We start from the raw sequence: 23,537 nt of genomic DNA, 5'->3' as shown, positions 1-23,537 counted from the left end.
TCAGAGGAATAATACCAAGGTGCATGTGAATTCTCTGTAGTATTATTGTAAGTCTTGTAACATTTGTTGTAAATCTAAAAATATTTCAAAATAAAAAGAATAAAAAGGTAACAAAATTAAACACTCCATTTTTACTCTGATTGGATAAAAGAACAAAACCCAAATATATGCTAGTTATTAGAAATACATTTTAAATGTAACATACTGATAGGTTGATGTAACAATAAGAAAAAGAAAGTACCCTGACCAACGTGGCTCAGTTGGGTGGAGCATCATTCTGTAACCAAAAGGTTGCAGGTTCGATTCCCTATCAGGGCATATATCTGGGTTGCGGGTTCAGTCTCTGGCCTGGGAACATGAAACTGTCAGTCCAGGCATGTACAGGAAGCAACCAACTGTTGTTTCTCTCTCTCCCTCTCTCTCTCTAAAAAAAAATAAAAAATAAATAAATAAATAAGACAAGATGTACTCGGGTGAGGATAAATTTACAAAGGAAAGGAAAGAAAAAGAAAGCTAGTGCAACTAAGTTACTATTAGACAAAATATGACAAAAGATATTAGCAGAGATAAAAAGGGGTATTTCATAATCATAAAAGAGAAAATTAAGAAATCACGACCATTTTAAACGTGTGTGCACATAAAAAAAGAGCTTCAAAATATATGGAGCAAAAATTGACAGAAGTAACAAAATAGTAGAAAATTAATCGTCATAGCTGGAGATTTTAATAAGCCTCCATAAGTAAGCTTTAGGAAAAAAGGACCAAAATATCAGTATAAAATATAAAAAATTGACCCAATTGATGCTTTTAAAACACAACATTCAACAGCTGAAGAATATATGCTTGCCAGTAGTAAATTAGGAAGAAAATCCTAAAATGAGGAAAATCTTTTACATCAAGATAAGTAATTTTTATTTAATTCAAAGTAAGATATTGAAGAATTTTAGCAGGAATGTGAATGATATAAATGAGGTATATGTTGTTTATTTACTAAAATCCATCTCAAATGTCATCAGATGAGTGTTAAACAAAACATGTAAACAGGTCTGGGCCCTGAAAAACAAAGTTCTAAATAAAAAATAAAAAAAGAACAAAAAATAGATTATCAATATCCTATCATTGTAAACATGTAAAAATAAAATTTACAGAATAAAATAAGATTTTTGATAAGTGTAGGCATTAATTAGGCCCAATTATGAATGAGAAATAAAGAAGGAGATTATTGGTGCCACTCTAAAAACACAAACACACAGGCATGTATGTACACACACACCACACACTCAGGTAGAGACACAGTTGAGTCAGCAAGAACTTACCCTGGCTCAGAATATTCTAAGATTTTCTTATAGGATAAATAAAGTTTCCTAATTCTGTTGGTCTCTTAACCACAAGCTCCACAATTCAGTCTCTTTATGGTTTTTTAAATGGCTCTCCTCTTAACATATAGACAGGAAGAAATCATTTTTGAAATTAATTTATAATTTTAATCTTGACACAAGGACATGCTTATTGATTTTAGAGAGAGGGGAAGGGAAGAAGAAAGAGAAGGAGAGAAACATTGATGTGAGAAACATCGATTGGTTACCTTTCACATGTGCCCTGACCATGGACGAACCTTCAACAGAGGCGTGTGCCCTGGCTGAAAACCAAACCCACAACCCTTTGGTTTGCAGGACACTGCCCAACCAACTGACCCACACCAGGCAGGGTAGTCTCCTTGTGATTTTGCAAACTTTTAGTCATTGCTACAGAAGGGAATGTAAAGATAGTGTACATGTCTTTGAGATTTATCTTTTAAATACCAGATATTTCTAGGCCACCAGTCAGGGGGCTAAGCTCACAGACCAGTATATAACCATGAGGAAACCATATGGACCAAGTACAATTAGAAAATCAAGGCTGAACACAGATATTTAACAATGGAAAGTTAAAATGAGTTTCTCATCCTCTTAGTCTTACAAATTTAAGGGTAGATTACAATTAGACAATACATTACTTCTTCCCTGAAACTTTTCTCGCCTTTACTTGAGTCTCACAGTTTTACGGGGCTACTGGGAAGGATTCATTTCTTGGCTTGTTTACCCCGTGCCTGAAATAATCTTCTTTAACCTTTAGATTTCCAGTCCAAAGAAACTGACAAAACAAAATCTAACCTGACTTGAAATGTAAATGATGACCCAGTTTCTCTTTCATGTTACTCCCTCAGTACTGATTTGTGTGAAATGAGAACAGATGGCAATGCATTACTTGTGGGGGAAAAAAACCTTTGCTTCTAAAATGCCCCTCTTCACTCAATAACATATTGCCGTCAATAAATGTTTCATTGGTTTCATTTACTTACTCTGGCCCAGAATCCTTTGTCCATGCAAGTCTAATAAAAACTCAAATAGATAATATTGTTTTGGAAGGAAAGTGGAAAAACAATGAAAATATAAACTATTTAGATAGAGAATATTAGAAACTAAAAACCTTTGTGTTTTAGGTTGAAGGACATTTGAAGAGATGGCCTTGGGGGCGAGTTTCAAAACAAGCTGTGGAGTTAATAACATACAAGTTGGTATATTCAGCAACCAACACAAAGCAGGCTTGAAGCAAAGTGAGGAATCAAGTACACAGAGCTGCGACAGACTGAAGGTGTGCATTTTCTGGCAGGCCAGCATGGAGCCCAGAGGGGGTTATTATGCATATGAATTAGTTTACTAAAAACAAGCCTAACATTTCAAGTTCTCAAATATAACTGAAAAAATCTGAACTGAAAAATACAAGGATTCTTTTGGAATAGAAGGGTTCCTACAGGCACAGACTAAGAAAAACAATCAGCTGCTTCTATTTACAATCTCCTCTCTAGAGGAAGGGCATATAAAAATGGTTTAATACCCCATTTCCCAGTGGTCACACTGAGACAGAAAATTGACTTTCTTCTCTCCTTCCTTTCTTCTTGCCTTCCTTCCTCCCTTCCTTCCTTTCTTCCTCTTTACTCCATACATTTGAGGCTTATAAATAACTCCCTTGACTAGAGGTATAACATTAACAAACAGTATCTTTCCCTGCACTATTGGTCATAATGGACATAAGTTCTTAGATGACTTATGCATTGGTGTCAGTGTGGATCTTGTTGGAAACCAAATTCTCCCCAGATGGTTCAAATCAAGGGCGTTTACAGAAAGGACCACTCTTAGAGTTCCCAAAGTAGAATTGCCTAATCACGGTCCCACGATTGAATTTCTAAAATTGTTTTTGTTGCTATAGAATGAGCTGAAATTGTGGCAGGTTGCTTGAACCAATCAGGTCATCAAACCAATACTCTCCTGACATCAATTCAAATGCTCTTTCTAATGTGGGCCACTGACCCTATTTATGCTTCTAGGAATGCTCTGGGTGAATTGTAACGAAAGTGGTGGCATAAAGGATAGAATGGCATTCTGCATATCAGAAAATGTAGTGAACTAGGTACTGAATTTAATAAGATACTACATAGTTTTAGGCATTTTTCTAGGCCTGCAGATACAAAACTTAAAAATAAAAATAATTCCTGGCTCTCAGGTACTGACAAATTTTAAAAATTATGGTGGTAAACTACACGTAATGTAAAACTTACCATTTTGAACATTTTAAAGTATATGGCCCAGCGGTATTAAAACATTCACACTGTTGTGCCGCCATCACGACCGTCCATCCCCATAACTTTTCCTCTTATAAAATTGAAACTTCATACCCATTAAACACCAGTCCCCCCACTTCTCCCTTCTCCCAAGCCCCTCATAAATGCCATTATACTTTCTGTCTTTATGATTTTGTCTACTCTAAATACCTTACATAAGTAGAATCATACATTATTTGTCTTTTTACCACTGGCTTATTCCATTTAGCATAATGTCTTCAAAGTTTTTCCATATTATAGCATGTTGCAGAATTTCCTACCTTTTTAAGGCTAAACTGCGTGGTATATTGCATATTTTAAATTCTATTATGTATACCATATTTTGATTATTAATTTATCTGTTGATAGACACAAGTTGCTTCTATGATTTAGCTATTATGAATAATGCTGCTATGAACATAGGTATACAAAAGCTATTCAAGACCTTATTTTCAGTTCTTTTGGGTATATGCCAGAAGTGAAATTGCTAGATCATATAATAATTCTCTTTTTAAGGCTTTGAGTAACACAATAAAAGTTTACATAAGATACAGGGCTCTCTGAAAATATGAAGAACAATTTTATGTTAATAAATTCAACACTTAAGTGAAATAGTCAAAGTTTTTAAAAGACACAAACTACCAGAAGTTATTCAAGAAAAAAAAAATAGGTAACCTGAATAGCCCTCCATTTATTTAAAAAAATTGAATTTGTAGTTAACACTTTTCTAAAGACATGAGCAAACTACAACTAGATATCCTTTGTGAAAATATATGTTGCATTTTTATAAAATATGCAAATAAATCCTTTATACATGTGTATAGCTTTGTATGAGGAATATAAAAATAGTAGAATGAGATTATTCACTTGGTTAATATGAGGGAGATTTAGGATGGTGAGAAAATCAAGATTTTCATCTCCAAATTGTTTAAATTTTAGAAGTATACATTAGTTTTTTTAAATTTAAAAATGCAAATTAAAAGAAATCCTCAAAGAGCTCTACTTTACCATTTGTGGCAAAAAAAATTGAAATCAATACATCTTTTTAATGCCTATTATGTCCAACTCCTGTGTTTGGTGCTAAGACACACGATGATTAAATAAGACACAGTATCAGTCTCAACGGTTCTTAATATAATAAAGTGAGAAGGGACAGTAAGAATTAAGTTCATATCTAAACTACATTTACAATTAGTATGCATGAATTTCCTCCTGCAGCATGACAACACCTAGCACAGTGTCTGGCATATAGTAGCTATTATTTAATGAGTGTTCGATAAACAAATCAATGAATAATGTGGTGTGCAGCACGGCACACAAAGAAAGTGGACTGTTTTACCTGGGAAGTGGGAGAGGGGGGAGAACAGACACGTACAGGAGGTGCTTTAGTTAGCCTTTCTGATTTTCAGGTGTTCATTATGACCGCTACGACAGAGATGTAGGGAACTGCGGGCAAAACAAGATGCATTTGAAAAGGTGAGAATCACATGGCATGATTAAAAAGTGGAAGTCATTGAACACAATCCCTGACAATCACTGCACACAGTAAAAAGAGATGATTGTGTCTGGAATAAGGCAGGAAAGGGGATAAGGAATAGCCTCATTAGGCTTGACAAAGCATTTAGATTGGGGTTCAGGAGATGAGAGAGAGTACAGGAGGAGGGCTCTTGGAGGCAAAAGAGTATTACTTTCTCTGAAAGAGTGTGATTGTTGATTACACTCTTTCTCTATGGAATAAAAATAGGAGGAGATAAAAGGAAGGTCCTCTACCAATAAATAAATGTGTGAAGATAGTATGAGCTACAGTGCTGGAAGAGAATGGAAAGAATTTGTTATTACTGCATTTTGTATGATTCTCTCGAGTCTTTAAAAAGTGGAATGCAAAAATCAAACCCAAATGAGGTTGCCTATGTTACCGTCCTGTTGTCTAGTCATGAAGGGAGTGACAGCAAGTGCCTGCAAAGCATGTCAGGGTGTCATGGCTGCCTCTTTGGACTTCAAGTTTTCATGATGAATGACCTCAACCTTTTCACTGAGCTGGAAACTGTTTCCTGCAAAATACTAACTCTTATGAGTAAACATGAATGAGCAGATGTAGCATCCAGAATTCATTTTTATTTATCTTATAAAAGTTCAACTTATTCCAAGTGGAAACGCAATTTGAGAGTGATAGGCTACGTAATGTAAGGCTAAATTCTACTGCCTTTAGAGTTCCAGGTTAACAAATGAAGAAATTAGTAAACATTATTTATTTCTCTTTCATTTTAAAGTAAAGTGTTGACTCAACTCCCTCCCCATTCCTTGTATTTGTTTAGGAGTATCAAGAGTCAAGAACAGTAGCTTATTCCTGCCTCCAAATTTTTGAAACAAGGATGAACTTCAGTCCATTACAATTGTCTAACAAAATTTGGCTTATATTCTGTAACTCAACTTAACTTCCTATACCCAACCTGCATGACACCACTGATGGAAACCTTAACCGCCTAAACTTATAGGGATTTTTTTCCCTTGTGGTCATGTTACAGCTTTAGTTCCAGTTCCAGGTCATTATACAGGCAAGGTAGTTGGAAGGGTGGAGAATGCAGATGTGGGAAAGGGAAGCAATGAAGCAATCTACTTCTGTCTGGTTTGCATTCTCTGCTCTTCTGAGCCATGATTCTGGCTTTTTTTTTTTTTTTTTTCTTAACCACACTGCGTATGGGGCTGTCTACTTTATGTGCCCCATAGCTATTTCTTTACTGGGTCTTGTGGCCTTCCAGCAACACTGTAGTGTACAGTTTTTCTCTGCTTTTGGAACACATAGACCTCTCTATTTACCTTGCCATTTTTCCCCACCTTAAGCCGGAGGTCTCTTTCTAAGGATATTTGGTGTGAAGTTATTTTGATGTGCTAGTTTATTTCAAGATAATCCACCTATCCTTTCAAATTCCATCTTCCAAGTATTTAGATATTTGTAAACCAAGACCCAGAAGGAAATGTTGGGAGTTATAGGAAGAGAAAAAGATATCCCAAAATGTTTACCCACCATCTTTTTGTATAACATAGCCATCCTCTCTGTTAGACAATTTTTAAATTGGCAAAGTAGAACTTTGTCATCCATAAACACCTTTTTTGTTAGGGAAGGAAAATAAAATCATATCATACACCTATAGACTCCAGTTATATTTAACCAATGTTTACTGAACATTTACTATTTTAAGGCACTTTTCATAACACAAATTTGAAGAAAAACAAGATTCCTGACCTAGAGGAATTTGCAAATCTACTGAAGAAGAAAGACAAGAATATAAATAAGAGTAATGCAAAACCTAAAATGATTATTCTTCCCACAAGAATCCTAAACAAAGAGCTTTGGGAGCACCAAGAAGGTGATTAATTTTAATCAAGGGGCTGAAGGAAACCTCAGACCTAGCACTGAGTCATAGTCTACCAGTAAACATAATGTTAACAGTTCTCTGAGCATTTCCTCAGCTCTCTGGGCAATTTGGGGTGAGGATGCTGATGATTACTCACTGCGTCTTCAACTATTGTACAAAAAGCATTTCTGTGCCTTGGAGGTCCAGAATATAATGGCAGTCTTTGCTAAGGGGTTCTTCATACACATCCTTGCTTACTGTTAAAGCCTCCCTATGCCATTATCTACTTTTCTAAAGCTCATGCTTTCCAGGTCAGTCACTCTCTTGCCTACTTGTCTTCTGTTGATGTCATGTTGACAGTGGTGGCAGTGGTGTTTGTTTCTATGTCTTTTTGTGTATGTGTTTTCTATAACTCTCGTTTTTCCACCTGAGAGATTGATTTTAAATTCAGAACCACTTTGTGCTTGATGTTTTCTGACTTGCTCAAGTTGGTTCATAAAGCCTTGAAGATTTAGAAGCTTTATGAAAACAAAATGGTCAATATGGCAAAAGAAGGAAATGGAATTTAATGTTTAAAAAATAAATGCTAAAACCTTAAAAGAATGTTACTAAGTAAAAGAGACCTATTTAAAAAGACTGCATACTTGTAATTCCAACAACACGACATTCGGGAAAAGGTAAAATTATGGAGCCAGTTAAAAGATCAATGTTTGCTACTGGTTGTGGACATGAGAAGGAATGAACTGGCAGAACACATTTGTTGAATCCCATCCAATGTACAAACCAAGAGTAAACACTAATGTAAACTATGGCACTTAGGCAGTAATGATGGACATTTATTACTTGTAACAAGTGTACCACTCTGGTAAGGGATGCTGATAGTAGAGGATGTTGTGTATATGAAAGGGCAGAGAGAAAATGGAAACTTTGTACTTTCAGCTCAATTTTGCTGTGAACATAAAACTGCTCTAAAAAAGAAAGTCAATTAAAAAAACTTTTAAATAATTAATATGCATTGTTTTGTCTACCTCATCCCCACCCCCAAACCCCCACCAGTTAGGGACCTCTCTTAATTTCATTTTGCTACAGTAGTGTCCCCTGATTATCTGTCCTAGTTTCTGTTGTTTGTCAGCCTTAGTAAGTGAAATTGTCTTTCACTTAACATAAGTGGTAGGTAAATCTTTTACTATCTTGATCCATATTAAAAAAAGAGGAAAAAAAAGGCACTATATTTTTACTTCCTGTTACAAGTATTGTGCAGAGTTATGATGCAGATAAGAAAGGGAAAAAAGAAAGAAAAATCAATGTGGAAAAATGTTCTTTCTGATTTCTGTGAACAGTTTCAGTGTTCTCTATTTGTTTTATCATTCAAATAAAACTCTGATGGCATACAAGGAGGCTTATTTAGCACCATACAAAATGTGTTCGTGATGCTGGGAGAAGATAGTCTGTGCTGACCAGTAACCATGGTAACCTCTAAAAGCAAAGATTATGTCTGATTAGGTTGCCCTTCTCAGGAAAAATTGACCAGAAAGAAATCTTTGAAAAGTTTAAAATGGATGGTAGGAAGATACTGGTACTAATTTGCACAATTGCTCTTCTTCCTGACTCTCCTAATAAGAGTGACTCAGACTATTTTCTAGAACCTTTTTCCAGTCCCATAAAGTGCTTCCAATGACATCTTCCACTGGTTGAAAATGTGCCTCCGCTCAGTTCTTTATGGTTATTGTTTTCACAGCCCATAATCAGAATTCCAGATATCTTTGTGATTGCTTGTAAAGAAATTAATGAATGTTCTTAAAGAGAAAAAGTCGATAAAAAAAAAAAAAAAGAAACATAATATGTTCTGTAAAAGGGAGCAAAGACTCAATTATGGCTGTCTTACAATGATGTGGGAGGCAGGCAGGCAGCAAAAATGTGGAAACATTGAAGAAGCCAGAAGACTGCTTTTTGTTAGAATTATCTCTGTTGAAACTCTTAATACTCTTTGCCTTTAAAAAAGTCATTTTTTAAAATTTACTTTTGTAAATTTCCTCTCACTGAGGAAATGTTTATTGTGTTTTTCTCTCTCTTTTTTTTTTTTTTTTTTTTTTGAGCGGAAGAAGGGAGGGAGGGAGAGAGAGAGAGAGAGAGAGAGGTCAATATGAGAGAGAAACATCTATCGGTTGCTTCCCATATATGCCTCACCAGGGACTGAACCTAGCTAGGTATGTGCCCTGACCAGAAACTGAACCTGCAACCTGTTGGTGTACAGGATGATGCTCCAACTAACTGAAACACTGGCCAGGACCTTAAAAATATCCTTTTTAACAATGATATTTTTAAGTTTCTATTGCTTGTATTGATATCTATAAAGCACAATATATATCAATTATTTTTCTCTTCCTATTTTATTTATTAAATAATGTAATAATCAAGCGATCATTGGAGGCTGGGTGACTAGTGTAAAAAGGTGCATCAAGTAGAGGAAATAATAGCTTTACTCTTATTTAGCTGAGAGGATAAGATCCCATTAGGCTGTTGCAATGTTCTGTAGTGCTGAGCTTAGAGAGAATTCATATAATGTCTGCAAAACATTTGCAAACCTTTTGGTGCTTTGTAAACCTAAAATACTGGGTGGCATAGATGTCATTCTAATTACTTACACTGACATAATAAACAAAGAGGAGGTTATTTATTCAACTTAACCCAGGAAAAACATGATCTTTGTATTTGAGCAAAATGTAAGAACTAAGAGTCATTCCATTCTCTCTCGTTATTGAAAGGAAATAGCTCCCTCCACCTCCCCTTATGCATGATTATTGTAACAAATATTAGAAACATGATAATATACATCAAAATTAAAAATGCACATGCTCTTCACCTAGAGATATATTTCCACATGTGCACATGAAAATGTGTTCCACTATTCTTGAGGCAAAAGATGGGAAATTATTGAAATGTATTCTGTGGACAGGAGGTTTAAAAATGATGATGTGCTATCCAACAAAATGCTGTTTGTTTTTAGAAAGAATAAGGACATGCTATATACGCCAGTAAGGAATAATCCCCGAAATAATACTCTAAAATGAGAATATAGCAAATAGACATGTCTTGTGCTTTTTGCATATTATTTGATGTTCACAACATCCTCAAATAGAACTCTTACAATCTCCACGTTGTAGATGAGTTAACAGAGGCACAGATAGGTTATGTAATCCACTCAAGGTCACACAGCTAGTCAGGAGTAATGTCAGGATTTGATTCTAAACAATCTAACTACAGAATCTGCACCATTGTAACAGTGGAATATTTTAATGGTGGGGATTTCTAATCTACCCCATCATTCTTTTGACATTATTTCTGTAAGTGCTGACTCTGTTTTATATGTATCTTGTAGATGAACAGCATGTTTGTATAAGAATCCTAGGAACTCACTTGAAAAGATACTGACTCTGACCTTTAGGCATCTCAGCTCTGGGAGGTTTGCTGACCTTCAACTGTGAAGTCAGGCTGACATGAAGTCAGGATGACTAAACCAGGATGACATACACCGGACCATCACTTGTCTTATCAGAATGCAACGTACTCGTCTGAACATAGAGAACTTTCCAACCCCCTCCCTTGATCTCCTTGTTCTGTTCCCTTCTCCTTGCTTTTAAAACCTCAGCCTCCACTGAGACATGGAGATGGGTTCTGAGACCTGAGTCCCCCATTTTCCCAGGAGATGGGCTTTGAGACATGAGTCCCCTATCTTCTAGGTGGCTGGCATCTGAATAAACCACTTTCCTTTACATTAGCACCTGCCTCTTGAGTATTGGCTTTTGTAGCTGCAGGCAGCCAGACCTGAATTCAGTTACACAATTAAACACTGAGTAATACTGTAAAGCAATGAGCAAAGTAATGTATATAACATATTGCTGGTTTATGATAAAGGATCGAACAAGGCAATGCTCCCTTTCTTGTTCCTGCTCCCATAATATAAACAAGTATCTTTCTCATGGTCTTTTTAGTGCCTGGTTTTTCTCATTTTTGTACCTTTTATTGGTGATTTTGCTGTTTAAAATGGCTCCAAGCACAGTGTGGACGTGCTGTTTTGTGTTCCTAAGCACAGGAGGGCTGTGATGTGCCTTACAGGAAAACTATGTGTGTGAGATAAGCTTTGCCAGACATGAGTTACAGAGCCGTTGACTGTGAATTTAATATTAATGAATCATAAATAAGATAACTTTAAACAGAAACTCACATAAGACAAAGTTATGTATGGGCTGGTTGATGACAATATTGTGACCGGAGACTAACTCTGTATTTCCCCTAGGAATAATGTTACGGTAGTCACTAATACAGCATCCACAGGGTCTCTAGAACACAACTACTGCAAATAACAAGAATCAATTTTATGCACATAATACATACATATATATGTTTATTTATGTATAATGAATAGAAAAATCTTTAAAAGATGATCAAATAAACTATATAGAGTTTGGAGAAGGAATTAAGCTGCTGGAGTTCAGAAGTAGGAGAAAGACTTACTTATCTCCTTATAAAATTTTGCCATGTTAATTATGCAGTAAAATAGTTTTCCATATTACAATACAAAAAAGGAAAGTTGCCAAAAGTTCTGCATAATCTCACTTTCCTGCAGTTTCATAAATAAATTTCTAGGCTTTTAAATGGAAATATAATATATATAATCACACTTTATTTTACCTTTTTTATTTAAACTTTATATGTTCAACTTCTAAAAACAGAGTCCCTACTTAGACACAGACGTCACAGATCTCTGTCTTTTTAAACTGCACTCCCACGAGGGGCATTTCTACAATCGTACAGCAGCAACATTTTGAAGACAAAATCATGCCATGACTATGAAATTTAAAGTAACAGCATAAAAGAGAGTATATCAAGAAAAGAGGACCGTCTCGTAAAAAGTTTTACAAATGTATTTTTACTTTACAGCTGGAGCCAGAAATTTTTTTTATCACACAAAATGGAAAAGAAATTTACTCTCAGTCTGTCACATATTGAGCACTGAATATATATATTTTTGATCCTCACACTACTTGAGGTAAGTATAATTGTTCTGATTTTACAGATAGAGAAAACAGCAGTCTCCAAATCAAACTATTCATATCTCTAGAAAGCAAAGAAAGGGATCCCTTTTCTATACTCCTCTTCAGTTGAAAGATGGATGTTTATGAATATTTTTTTCCAATTACTAATATTTGATTGTTGTATCTTCAGGTTATTGGGCCATTTTTTATTGCAGTATCCAATTTATACAACATTAAATGGCACCCAGTACACTCCAAAGATCACATAACAAATGCACTGTGAATTCTGAAACATAATAATTAGACTGTTGCGATCACAAAAACACACCCTCATTGCATCATGCGCTAAAATTTTAACCTTTTCAGTACATCCACTGTTCCAGGATTAAGATTTTGGTTTTGCTATTAAAAACAAAACAAAACAAAACAAAGAAAAACCCTTAAGATACTGACTGCAGATTAAAGAAAAGATGCTGAAAATATAGAGCTACTTAAGATCATGGTTTCTAGAACTGAGTTAACTGGAATATAAATGAAGTAGTCAAGAAATTATTTTCATGATTGTAGTGTTTCAATTAGACTGTTGCTGTATTAATTTTTTAAAGGTTGTATTGTAATATCCACTAACTTCCTCTAGAGGGAGAACAGAACAAGAACAGGCAAATAGAATATGTATGAAAAAGTAGATAAAGTAGAATGATCCTGAAGGTTGCCCCTTGACAGAGAGAAAACATTTTGCCGAACTGTCATAAGCAAAGCCAGAGTGGTTAGTTTTATTGTGATATATTTTCTAAGTATAACTGATTCAACCTCTAAAATAAAAAGTCATGTTTTTAGTTCCCTTTTAATTCTGAATTAATAAAACAAATACTGTATTCACACACACAATTTCACCCACTTCAAACTTTATGAATTGCAATAATATCTATATTATTAAACAGATGATAATATGCTTAAAGCATTTTTAAAATTGTGCATTTAATTCATAGTATTGAAATAAGTATGATGCTCATTTAATTAAATATACAATCAAAGCAATCTAAGAAAGGAAAGATTCTGCAAAGCAAATTATGCTATATAAAACACTGCATACTTATTAAATATCAAGATGATCATTTCTCCTTCCCCCCAAATATCCTTAGGATGGACAATGTTCTGCTGAAATGTTCCAGTCTTCTAAAACGTGGAGACCCAGAGAAGTACTGAAATAAGTATTTATGTGCATTTACAAGAACTGAAATCCAGGTAGCTTCAATGTTTTTACAGAATCTGAAGAAATAAACATTAAAGGGAAATGAGATAACTATCTCCTGAAATACAGACTTCCACAAGAGAGGCGATCGTGTAACAAAATTATCCTCCTTTCTAACAATATGGTGGTCAGCCTTTCCTGCTTTCTCCTCATGATGAGGTGATGTAACTGGTCAGGAGCACTGGCCTATTTTCTGTTCTGCCTATGGTGTGTTGCATTGGATGAAAGTAAACATCTTACATAACAGGCCGGCTGTGCACTTCATCTTTAATTTCCAAGGAGATTTTCCCAGCATGAATTCTGCATATACAATTAACACTGGAGAAATTTCAGCTAAAATATGTTAGGCTTACAAATAGATAAAAAATCCAGGTCCATCTAAGCTGCATCTCATTCCCCTCACCTACCTTACCTCCCTTCACACACACATGCACACATACACCATCATGACCACCACCATTGCCTCCACCCCTCCTGTAATCAAAAGAGCTTTGTACTGAGAGAGAAGGGAGAACAGACAAGTTAACATTGAAATTGGTCTATGTACAGATGATCTATTACAGAATTGTACACATTAAACTGTATACATTTTTAAGCAATGTTACCCCAATAAATTCAATAAATATTTAAAAAATTAAAATTGGTCTTCCAACAGTGTAAGAAAATAGAAGATTGAATATTAGAGCCATTGTTTTATTTCAGTGATGGAAGCCAGAAACTCCTTGGGGCTTGCCCTCTCACAGTTGAAGCTGATGAATCAAAAAGATTAGGAGCCTAAACAAAAAAAGATTTATTCCTACTGTAGTGGTCTTTAGAGTCATGAAAAGAGCAAACCAAGCAAAGGGAATTTTCCACTGTAATTTGTGATAACAAAAATTCTGGAGTTTTCTGTCATAAATAATCTTATTTTGTATAAAAGTGTTTATGAATCTTTGAGCCTTGATGTTTATTGTAAAGTCTAACTATGAAGTGAGTATATTAAGCTGAGTATCAGCTTAATTTTCCTAATTCCTGAAGATACAATAAAATCAGAGATACCAAAAAGCCAAAGGACACATGTACTTGAACAGTCTGGATAAAAATTCGTGAAATCAGCAATATGATTCAAAGTGGTTTGGATACAGCCCTAGTGGTCCTAGTTTCACAAATGTTATGACACAGTCTTGACTCAGTAAATAGACTGTATTAGAATATCTATTAGATGTCTAACACACAACAAATATTACATAACTTAAATAGTGTAGAGTTGAATTTAGACTATGAGATAATTTTTGTATTGCTAAGCAATAAATATGTTACTATCCTGTATTTCAAGAGAGGAAAAGCATCAAAAGCAAATGCAAAGCCCTGGCTGCTGTGGCTCAGTGGATTGAGCATCGACCTCCAAGCCAAGAGTCACTGGTTCGATTCCCAGTCAGGGCACATGACTAGGTTGCACGTCAGGTCCCAAGTTGGGTACACAAGTGAGAGGCAACAACACAGTGATGTTTCTCTCCCTCTCTTTCTCTTTTCCCCTCTCTCTAAAAATAAAACAAACAAACAAATAAATAAAAAGCAAATGCAAAGGAGTAGATAATGAATTAAGATAATCTGACCCTTCTTGTCATGATCTCCATACTTATGATTCCGTTCTCGTTCTGTTTGTTTGCTTAGTTTATTGTTTTTAGATTCAGTTGTTGATAGTTGTAAATTTGTTGCCATTTTAATGTTCATAGTTATGATCTTTTTCTTAAATAAGTCGCTTTAACATATCATATAATAATTGTTTGGTGATGATGAACTCCTTTAGCTTTACCTTGTGTGGGAAGCACTTTATCTGCCCTTCCATTTTTGTTTAATTTATTTATTTTTTAATTTTATTTTCTGGTTTTTCAATTACAGTTGTCCCATTTTCCCCCCATTGTTACCCCCCACCCACCTCACCCTTTCTCCCTCAATTATATCCCTCCCCGTTGCCATGTTCATGAATCATTTTCACATGTTCCTTGACTAAACCCTTCCCTTATCCCCTTCTCTCCCCCCCCCGCCCCCATATTGACTGCTATTCTGCTCCTTGTCCTATTTAGATAATTTGTTTATGTTGTTCTTTAGTTTCCTGTATTTGGTGATATCATATGGCATTTTTCTTTCTTTGTCTCGCTTATTTCACTAAGCATAATTCTCTCTAGTTCCATCCATGTTGTTGCAAATGGCAGTAGTTCCTTCTTTCTCTCTGCTGCATAGTATTTCATTATGTAGATGTACCACAGTTTTTTGATTCACTCATCTACATATGGGCACTTAGACTGTTTCTAGCACTTAGCTATTGTAAACAGTGCTACTATGAACATAGGAGTGCATAGGTTCTTTTGAATTAGGGTTTTAGGATTTTTCAGGTATAATCCTAGCTGTGGAATCACTGGTGCAAAAGGCAGTTCCATTTTTAGCTTTTTGAGGTAATTCCAAACTGTTTTCCATAGTGGCTGCACCAGTCTGCATTCCCACCAACAGTGCAGTAGGGTTCCCGTTTCTCCACATTCTCACCAGCACTTGTTGTTTGTTGATTTGTTGATGATGGCCATTCTGACTTGTGTAAAATGGTATCTCATTGTAGTTTTTACTTGCATCTCTCTGATGGCTAGTGATGTTGAGCATATTTTCATGTGTCTATGGACCTTCTGTATGTCCTCTTTGGAGAAGTGTTTGTTTAGTTCCTTTGACCATTTTTTAATTGGGTTGTCTGTTTTCTTGATGTTGAGTTGTATAAGCTCTTTATATATTTTGGAGATCAGTTCCCTGTCTGAGATATCATTGGCAAATATGTTTTCCCGTATGGTTGGTTTCCTTTTCATCTTGCTGATATTTTCTTTTGCTGAGCAGAAACTCTTTAGTGTGATGTAGTCCCATTCGTTTATTTTTTTCCTTTATTTCTCTTGCTTTAGGAGATGTATCTGTGAAAATATTGTTACGTGGGATATCTGAAATTTTCCTGCCTATGTTTTCCTCTAGGACTTTTATGGTGTCACGGCTTACATTTAAGTCTTTGATCCATCTTGAGTTTATTCTCATGTGTGGTGTAAGTGGCTGGTCTAGTTTCATTTTTTTTGCACGTCCCAGTCCAGTTCTCCCAGCACCATTTGTTAAAGAGGCTCTTCTTGCTCCATTTTATGTTCCTTCCTCCTTTATCAAATATTAGTTGACTGTATGTTCCTGGATTTATTTCTGGGCTCTCTATTCTGTTCCACTGATCTATATGTCTGTTCTTATGCCAGTACCAGATTGTTTTGACCACAGTGGCTTTGTAGTATTGTTTGATGTCTGGTATTGTGATTTCTCCTGCTGTGTTCTTCTGTTTCGGGATTGGTTTTGCTATTAGGGGTCTTTTTTCGTTCTATATGAATTTTTGGAGTATTTGTTCTAAGTCTGTGAAATATGTCATTGGTATTTTAATAGGGATTGCATTGAATCTGTAAATTGCTTTGGGTAGTATGGCCATTTTGATGATGTTGATTCTTCCCATCCAAGAACATGATATTTGCTTCCATTTATTTGTATCTTCCTTAATTTCTTTCTTCAATGTTACATAATTTTCAGAGTACAGGTCTTTTATCTCTTTGGTTAAGTTTATTCCCAGGTACTTTATTTTTACTTATTTATTTTTGTTGCTATAGTAAATGGTATTTTCTTTTTTAGTCTCTGTCTCTGATATTTTATTGATGGTGTACAGAAATGCCTTAGATTTCTGTGTATTTATTTTGTACCCTGCTATTTTGGCAAATTCACTTATTATATCAAGTAGTCTTTTATGTGGAGTTTATAGGGTTTTCTACGTGTACTATCATGTCATCTGCATATAATGATAGTTTTATTTCTTCTTTTCCTATTTGAATGCATTTTATTTCTTTTTCTTGTCTGATTGCTGTGGCTAGGACTTCTAACACTATGTTGAATAGGAGTGGAGAGACTGGGCAGCCTTGTCTTGTTCCTGATCTCAGAGGGAGTGCTTTCAGTTTTTGTCCATTGAAAATGATGTTGGCTTCAGGCTTTACATATATAGCCTTAATGATGTTAAGGTATGCTCCCTCTATTCCCATTTTGCTGAGTGTTTTCATCATAAATGGGTGTTGTACTTTATCAAATGCTTTTTCTGCATGTATTGGTATGATCATGTGATTTTTGTCTTTCATTTTGTTTAGGTCATGTATTATATTTATTGATTTGCAAATATTAAATCATCCTTGCATCCCTGGGATGAATCCCACTTGATCGTGGTGTATGATCTTTTTGATGTATTGCTGTATCCTGTTTGCTAATATTTTGTTGAGAATTTTAGCATCTACATTCATCAGTGATATTGGCTGGTAGTTTTCTTTCTTTGTTGTGTCTTGACCTGGTTTTGGAATTTTGGTAATACTGGCATCATAGAAAGAGTTTGGGATTTTTCCCTCTTCATGGATTTTTTGCAATAGTTTGAGGAGAGTAGGAGTTAGTTCTTCCCTAAATGTTTTGTAAAATTTGCCTGTGAAGCAATCCCGTCCAGGGCTTTTGTGTGCCGGGAGATTTTTGATTACTGTTTCAATTTCCTTCTTTGTTATTGGTCTGTTGAGACTATCTACATCTTCTTAATTTAGTTTTGGAAGGTTATATGTTTCTAGAAATTTGTCCATTTCTTCTAGGTTGTCAAATATCTTGCAATACAGTTTTTTGTAGTAGTTTCTTACAATCCTTTGTATTTCTGTGGTAGCAGTCATGATTTCTCCTCTTTCATTTCTGATTTTATTTATTCGGGTCTTCTCTCTGTTGTTCTTGATGAGCCTGGCAAAAGGCGTGTTGATTTTGTTTATTTTTTCAAGGAACCAGCTCCTAGTTTCATTGATCTTTTGAATTGTTTGTTTGGTCTCTATGTCATTTAATTCTGCTCTGATCTTGATGACTTCCTTCCTTCTTCTTGCCCTAGGCTTTTTTGTTGTTGTTGTTTTAGTTCTTGTAGCTTTAGGGTTAGATTTTTTTTTTTTTTTTTTTTTTGAGATTCTTCATTCCTTTTCAGATATGCTTTTGCCATGCCCCATAGGTTTTGGGCTATTGTGTGTTCACTATCGTTAGTTTCCAGAAATTTCTTGATTTTTTCTTTGATTTCATTGTTAACCCATTCGTTATTTAATAGCATGTTATTCATTTTCCATGAGTTTGGGTGTCTTTAATTTTTTTCTCTGAGGTTGATTTTTAGTTTCAAGGCATTGTGGTGTAAAAAGGTGCTTGATATGATTTCAATTTTCTTGAATTTGTTGAGGCTTGTTTTGTGTCCTATCATGTGGTCTATCTTTGAAAATGTCCCATGTGCACTTGAAAAGAATGTATATTTTGCTTCTTTGGGGTGAAAAGTTCTATATATATCAGTTAAGTCCATGTGGTTTAAAGTGTTGTTCAATACCTGTATATCTTTGGTGTTTCTTTGCTTCAAAGATCTATCTATTGTTGATGATGGAGTATTAAAGTTCCCTACCATGAGTGTGTTGCTGTTAATTTCCTTCTTGTGGTCTTCTAGTATTTTCTTTATGTATTTGGGTGCTCCTATGTTGGGTGCATATATGTTTACCAGTGTTATATCTTCTTGATGGATTGTTCCCTTAAGTATTATAAAATGTCCTTTTTTGTCTCTTTTTATTGCCCTTGCTTTGAAATCCATTTTGTCTGATATGAGTACTGCCACCCCAGCTTTTTTTTCATGTCCGTTTGCTTGGAATACTTTTTTATATCCCTTTACTTTTAGTCTGTATAAATCTTTTGTTTTGAGCTGTGTTTCTTGTAGACAGCAAATATGTGGGTCCTATTTTCTTATCCATTCTGTTACCCTATGTCTTTTAATTGAAGCATTTAATCTATTTACATTTGAGGTTATTCTTGACATGTATTTATTCATTTCCCTTTTTACCTGTGTTCCTCTCCTCTTTTTTTCTTCTTTTTCTTAAAATATTCCCTTTTGCATCTCTTGCAATGCTTGTTTGGTGGAGATGTATTCTTTTATTCTTCCTTTGTCTGGGAAACTTCTTTCTCCTTGCAGTTTGAATGAGAGCCTTGCTGGGTAGAGTATTCTTGGTTGTAGGCCTTTGTTTTTCATTGCTTGAAATATTTTTACCATTCCCTTATGGCTTGTAATGTTTCTGTTGAGAAATCGGTCAATAATCTCATTAGAGCTCCCTTGTATGTTATTTGCTGTTTTTCTCTTGTTGCTTTTAGGATTCCGTCTTTGTCTTTGAATGTTGCCATTTTAATTATGATGTGCCTTGGAGTGAGTTTTTTTGGGTTCCTCTTCGTTGGGACTCTCTGTGCTTCTTGAACTTGCATAACTTTTTCTCTCATCAGGTTGGGAAAATTTTCTGTCAATACTTCTCCTATCAGCTTTTCTATTCCAAGCTCCTCTTCTTCTCCCTCTTTTATTCTGATGATCCTGATATTATTTCTTCTCATGCTATCCTGTAAATTCCCTTACATCTTGTTCATATTTTTTCAATCTTTTTTAACTTTTTTGTATTGTCTGGGAATTTTTTTCTACATTGTCCTCTAACTCACTGATCCGATCCTCTGCTTTGTTTAGCCTGCTTTTGATTGATTCTACTGTGTTTTTCAGTCCAGAGAAAGTATTCTTCATTTCTTCCTGGTTCTTGTTAATAGTTTCTATGTCCTTTTTTATGCTGGTGTAGTTCTCCGTACGTTCCCTGTAACTTTTGGAGATGTTGGTAACTTCCTTGGAGGTTGTCATAGTTGTTTTTGAGGTTTTTGAGCATATTGAGCTTCTTCACCACCATTGTTTTGGATTCCATGTCTGACATTTGGGCTATGTCTATTTCATCTACCTCTCTTTCTGGTAATTCCTCTTCTCTTTTCATTGAGAGGTTGTTTCTGCGTCTTACCATGTTAGATTCTTCTTGTTTTTTTTTTTGGATTTGTCTGCTTTGCCTTTCCACCTTTGTAGTATGAGATTTTTTTATAGGAGATCAGGGGGTTTCAGTGTTGCAGTCTCTTTGATCTCCTGAGCCTGATGTTCTTGGGTTACCCTTTATGTCATTTGTTTATGCTGTCTGGTTATATTTCAGACGCTTTTTGGCAGGATCTTCCCTCTGGCTAGTTGATTGAGGGTCACTCTGTCCACTTTGTCTTGAGTTCTTTTGTGGAGATGTAAGTTCAGCCTTTGTGTGCCATCTTCTTTTTCTGGATCCACAGCTGGTCTAATGAGGTGGGTCAGAGGTTCCTGTTTTTTGCAGCAGCGGTGTGTGCTTGTGTGCGGTCTTGGTCGCGTGCCCAGGTTACTCCCACGCGCCCACAGTGGCTGGCATTCCTTTGGCACCAGTTGGAGCTGGCTGGGGTGCTTGTGCGCGTGCACTTGCGCTGGATGCGCAAGGTGGCCTTTGCGCTAGCCTCAGTCCTGCCGAGCTGTGCCCTGGGAGTTGGTCTCTTGCTCCTTGGGGCAGGGCCCCAGACACTTGTGCACAGTGGAAATGAGCATCTGTGAGTCGCCGCCGCCCACTGTTCCCGCGCTGCAGTTACCCTCAGTTCATGTACCTGCCCAGGCGGCATGAGCAGAGCTCGTGCTAGTGGCCTGTGCTCCAGCCTGGCATCCACTGGGGCTGGCCAGGGATGTCTGTGCATGGTCTTCTGCGTGCCCAGCGGGCCCTTCTTGTGCCCGTTGGGGCACTGATCTTATGTCTGTTGGGGTGTGTCCAAGGGGCACCTGGACGTGCAGCCCCGCGCACCTGGGTCAGTGGATGAGGGCACTTCTCTGTGCGCACCCGCGCAACCCAAGGGGAGGGTTGGGGAGTGGGTGAGTGCACTTCTGCGCCTGTGCTCCTCAAGAATGTCCTATCACCCCCAACCTTTCCTCCCCTCTCTGCAGTTCACAAGAGAAAACTATAAAGGAAATCATGTTCTCACATGCACAGCAGTACATTGTTTCTTGTCTTTCAGCGCCAGATGCCAGCTGGCCCACTCCTGGCTCTGCCATTGGGCAGAGATCCGCTCTCCTCCTGATTCCTCTCTGGGGAAGCCTGTGGTTGCCAATAAGCCTTCATGTACTTACAGATGCAGCTCGGGGAGCCAACCCAGTCAGAAACCCCATCTCATCCCTTTTTCTTCCGCTAGCCTCACCAAACAGGTCATTCCCAGATGGCTTTCTCTAATTCAGCACTGCCAATGCTCGACTACTGCCAGTGTCCAGCTGCTCACTAAGATGGTCTATCTGCAATTAGTCCAAACTACAAATGAGTCTCAGGAGCCAGAAAGCGCAGCCTCCCCTCACTCCTCCACCATCTTTCTCCCTTTGCTAGAGATTTAAAAAAATACAGGACTGGCTGGTTCCCTTTTGGGGAATACTTGAATGCTGAGAGATTTTTCAGGAAGGGCCTCAGTTCTTTCCAGGCATCCTCTGGTTGTCAGCCATTTCCTCAGGTGATGGAGCCTCTGCCCTTTCATTCTAAATGGAAGTTTTGCTGGATAGAGTAATCTAGGTGGTAGATTCTTGCTTTCCATCACTTTCAATACTTCTTGCCAAGTACTTTCTTGCCTATAAAGCGTCTTTTGAAAAATCAGCTGATAGTTTTATGGAAACTCCTTTATAGGTAACTCTTCTTTTTTCTTGCTGCTTTTAAGATTCTCTCTTTATTTTTAACCTTTGGCATTTTAATGATGATGGTTCTTGGTGTGGTCCTCTTTGGGTCCAACTTGTTCGGAACTCTCTGTGCTTTCAGACTTATATGTCTACTTCCTTTGCCAAATTAGGGAAGTTTTCTTTCATTATTTTTTCCAATAAGTTTTCAATTTCTTGCTCTTCCTCTTCTCCTTCTGGTATCCCTGTGATTTGGATGTTGGTACATTTGGAGATGTCCCAGAGGTACCTTATACTAACCTCATTTCTTTTTTTTTTATTAATTCTTTTTTCTTATTGATGTTCTTATTGAATTCTTATTTCTTTCTTATGTTCTGAATCTTTTATTTGAATCCTGGCTTCATACCCTCCACCTTGGTTTCCTGTAGATTTTTTTTTAAATTTCACTTAGTGTAATTTTTAGTTCTTCCCGAGTCTTTTTTATGTTGTTGGCATACTCAATTAGTTCATTGAGCATCCTAATCACCAGTGTTTTAAACTTTGCATATGATAGGTCAGTTATCTCCATTTCATTTAATTTTTTTCCTAGAGTTTTTTTCTGTTCTTTCATTTGAACCATATTTCTTTGCCTCCTCAATTTGGCAGCTTCCCTGTGTTTGTTTCTGTGTTTTGGGTAGAGCTTCTTTTACATCCTGTCTTAATAGCATGGCCTATGATTGAAAAAGCACCTGTAAAAGGTGTGGGGCAGAGCCTTAGATAATCACCAGGATAGGGCAACCCACTTCACCACTTTGGAGCTCTATGTGAGGAGCTGTCTTGGAGAGGGGACTGTGCTGCTGCCTGGCATTTCCAGTCACTTCACCCACTCCCCGTATGTAACTGGTGCCCTTCCAGCTGTTGCCCTCATGTTTAATACCAGAGTGGGTGGGTTTGCTTATGTTTTAAGACCATATGGGCCCTTTAAGTGGAGTTTCCTGAAAATCCAGCAGTTTCTTCTGATACCTCAACCCCCACTGGTTTTTACAGGCAGAAGTTGTGGGGATTTATCTTCTTGGTGCTGAAAACCTGCACTATGCAGTCTGGCCTAGAGCTAGAATGGCCTGTTCCCAAGGTATCTCTCCCAGTTTTTATCTCCCACATGTGAATGTTGGACTGTCCATGCCTATTCTACTGCTGTTGCTCCCTCTCAATGCCACACTGCAACTTTCCACCCATCTTTGCCCCTACTACCCATCTGGATGAATGTGGCATATTTAAATCCTTGATTGTTGAACTTCCATACAGTTTGATTTTCTGATGGTTCTTGGTGTTATTTGTTTCAAGGTTTAGTTGTAATTCTGTCTGTAGTTGCATGAGGAGGTGAAATGTGTCTACCCTTGCCTCCATTTTGACCAGAAGTCCTCCTCATATATTTTAGCTACTTTCCCATAAATTGCTTCTGTTTGTTTAACTTATTATATAATCATTTAGCTTTTGCCACTTCTATAGATATTTATTTTTCTGTGGGTGTTCCCATGCTCCAAAGAGAGTAAAGTTTTTCCTTTCTAAACTGGCAAGGAATTATGAGGCTCAATTAGCCAGTCCATTGGTTTCCTATGTAAAGTTACATACTCCTTTTTAGTCTTAGCTATTAAAAATCTTTTTTTTTTTCTTCATCTGTAGCCTCATATCTCAGC

This window comes from Furipterus horrens, unplaced genomic scaffold (genome assembly GCF_987537825.1).
Source record: "Furipterus horrens unplaced genomic scaffold, mFurHor1.1.pri manual_scaffold_4, whole genome shotgun sequence".
In the NCBI taxonomy this organism is placed as follows: domain Eukaryota; kingdom Metazoa; phylum Chordata; class Mammalia; order Chiroptera; family Furipteridae; genus Furipterus; species Furipterus horrens.
Note: the sequence above shows the minus strand (reverse complement) of the source record.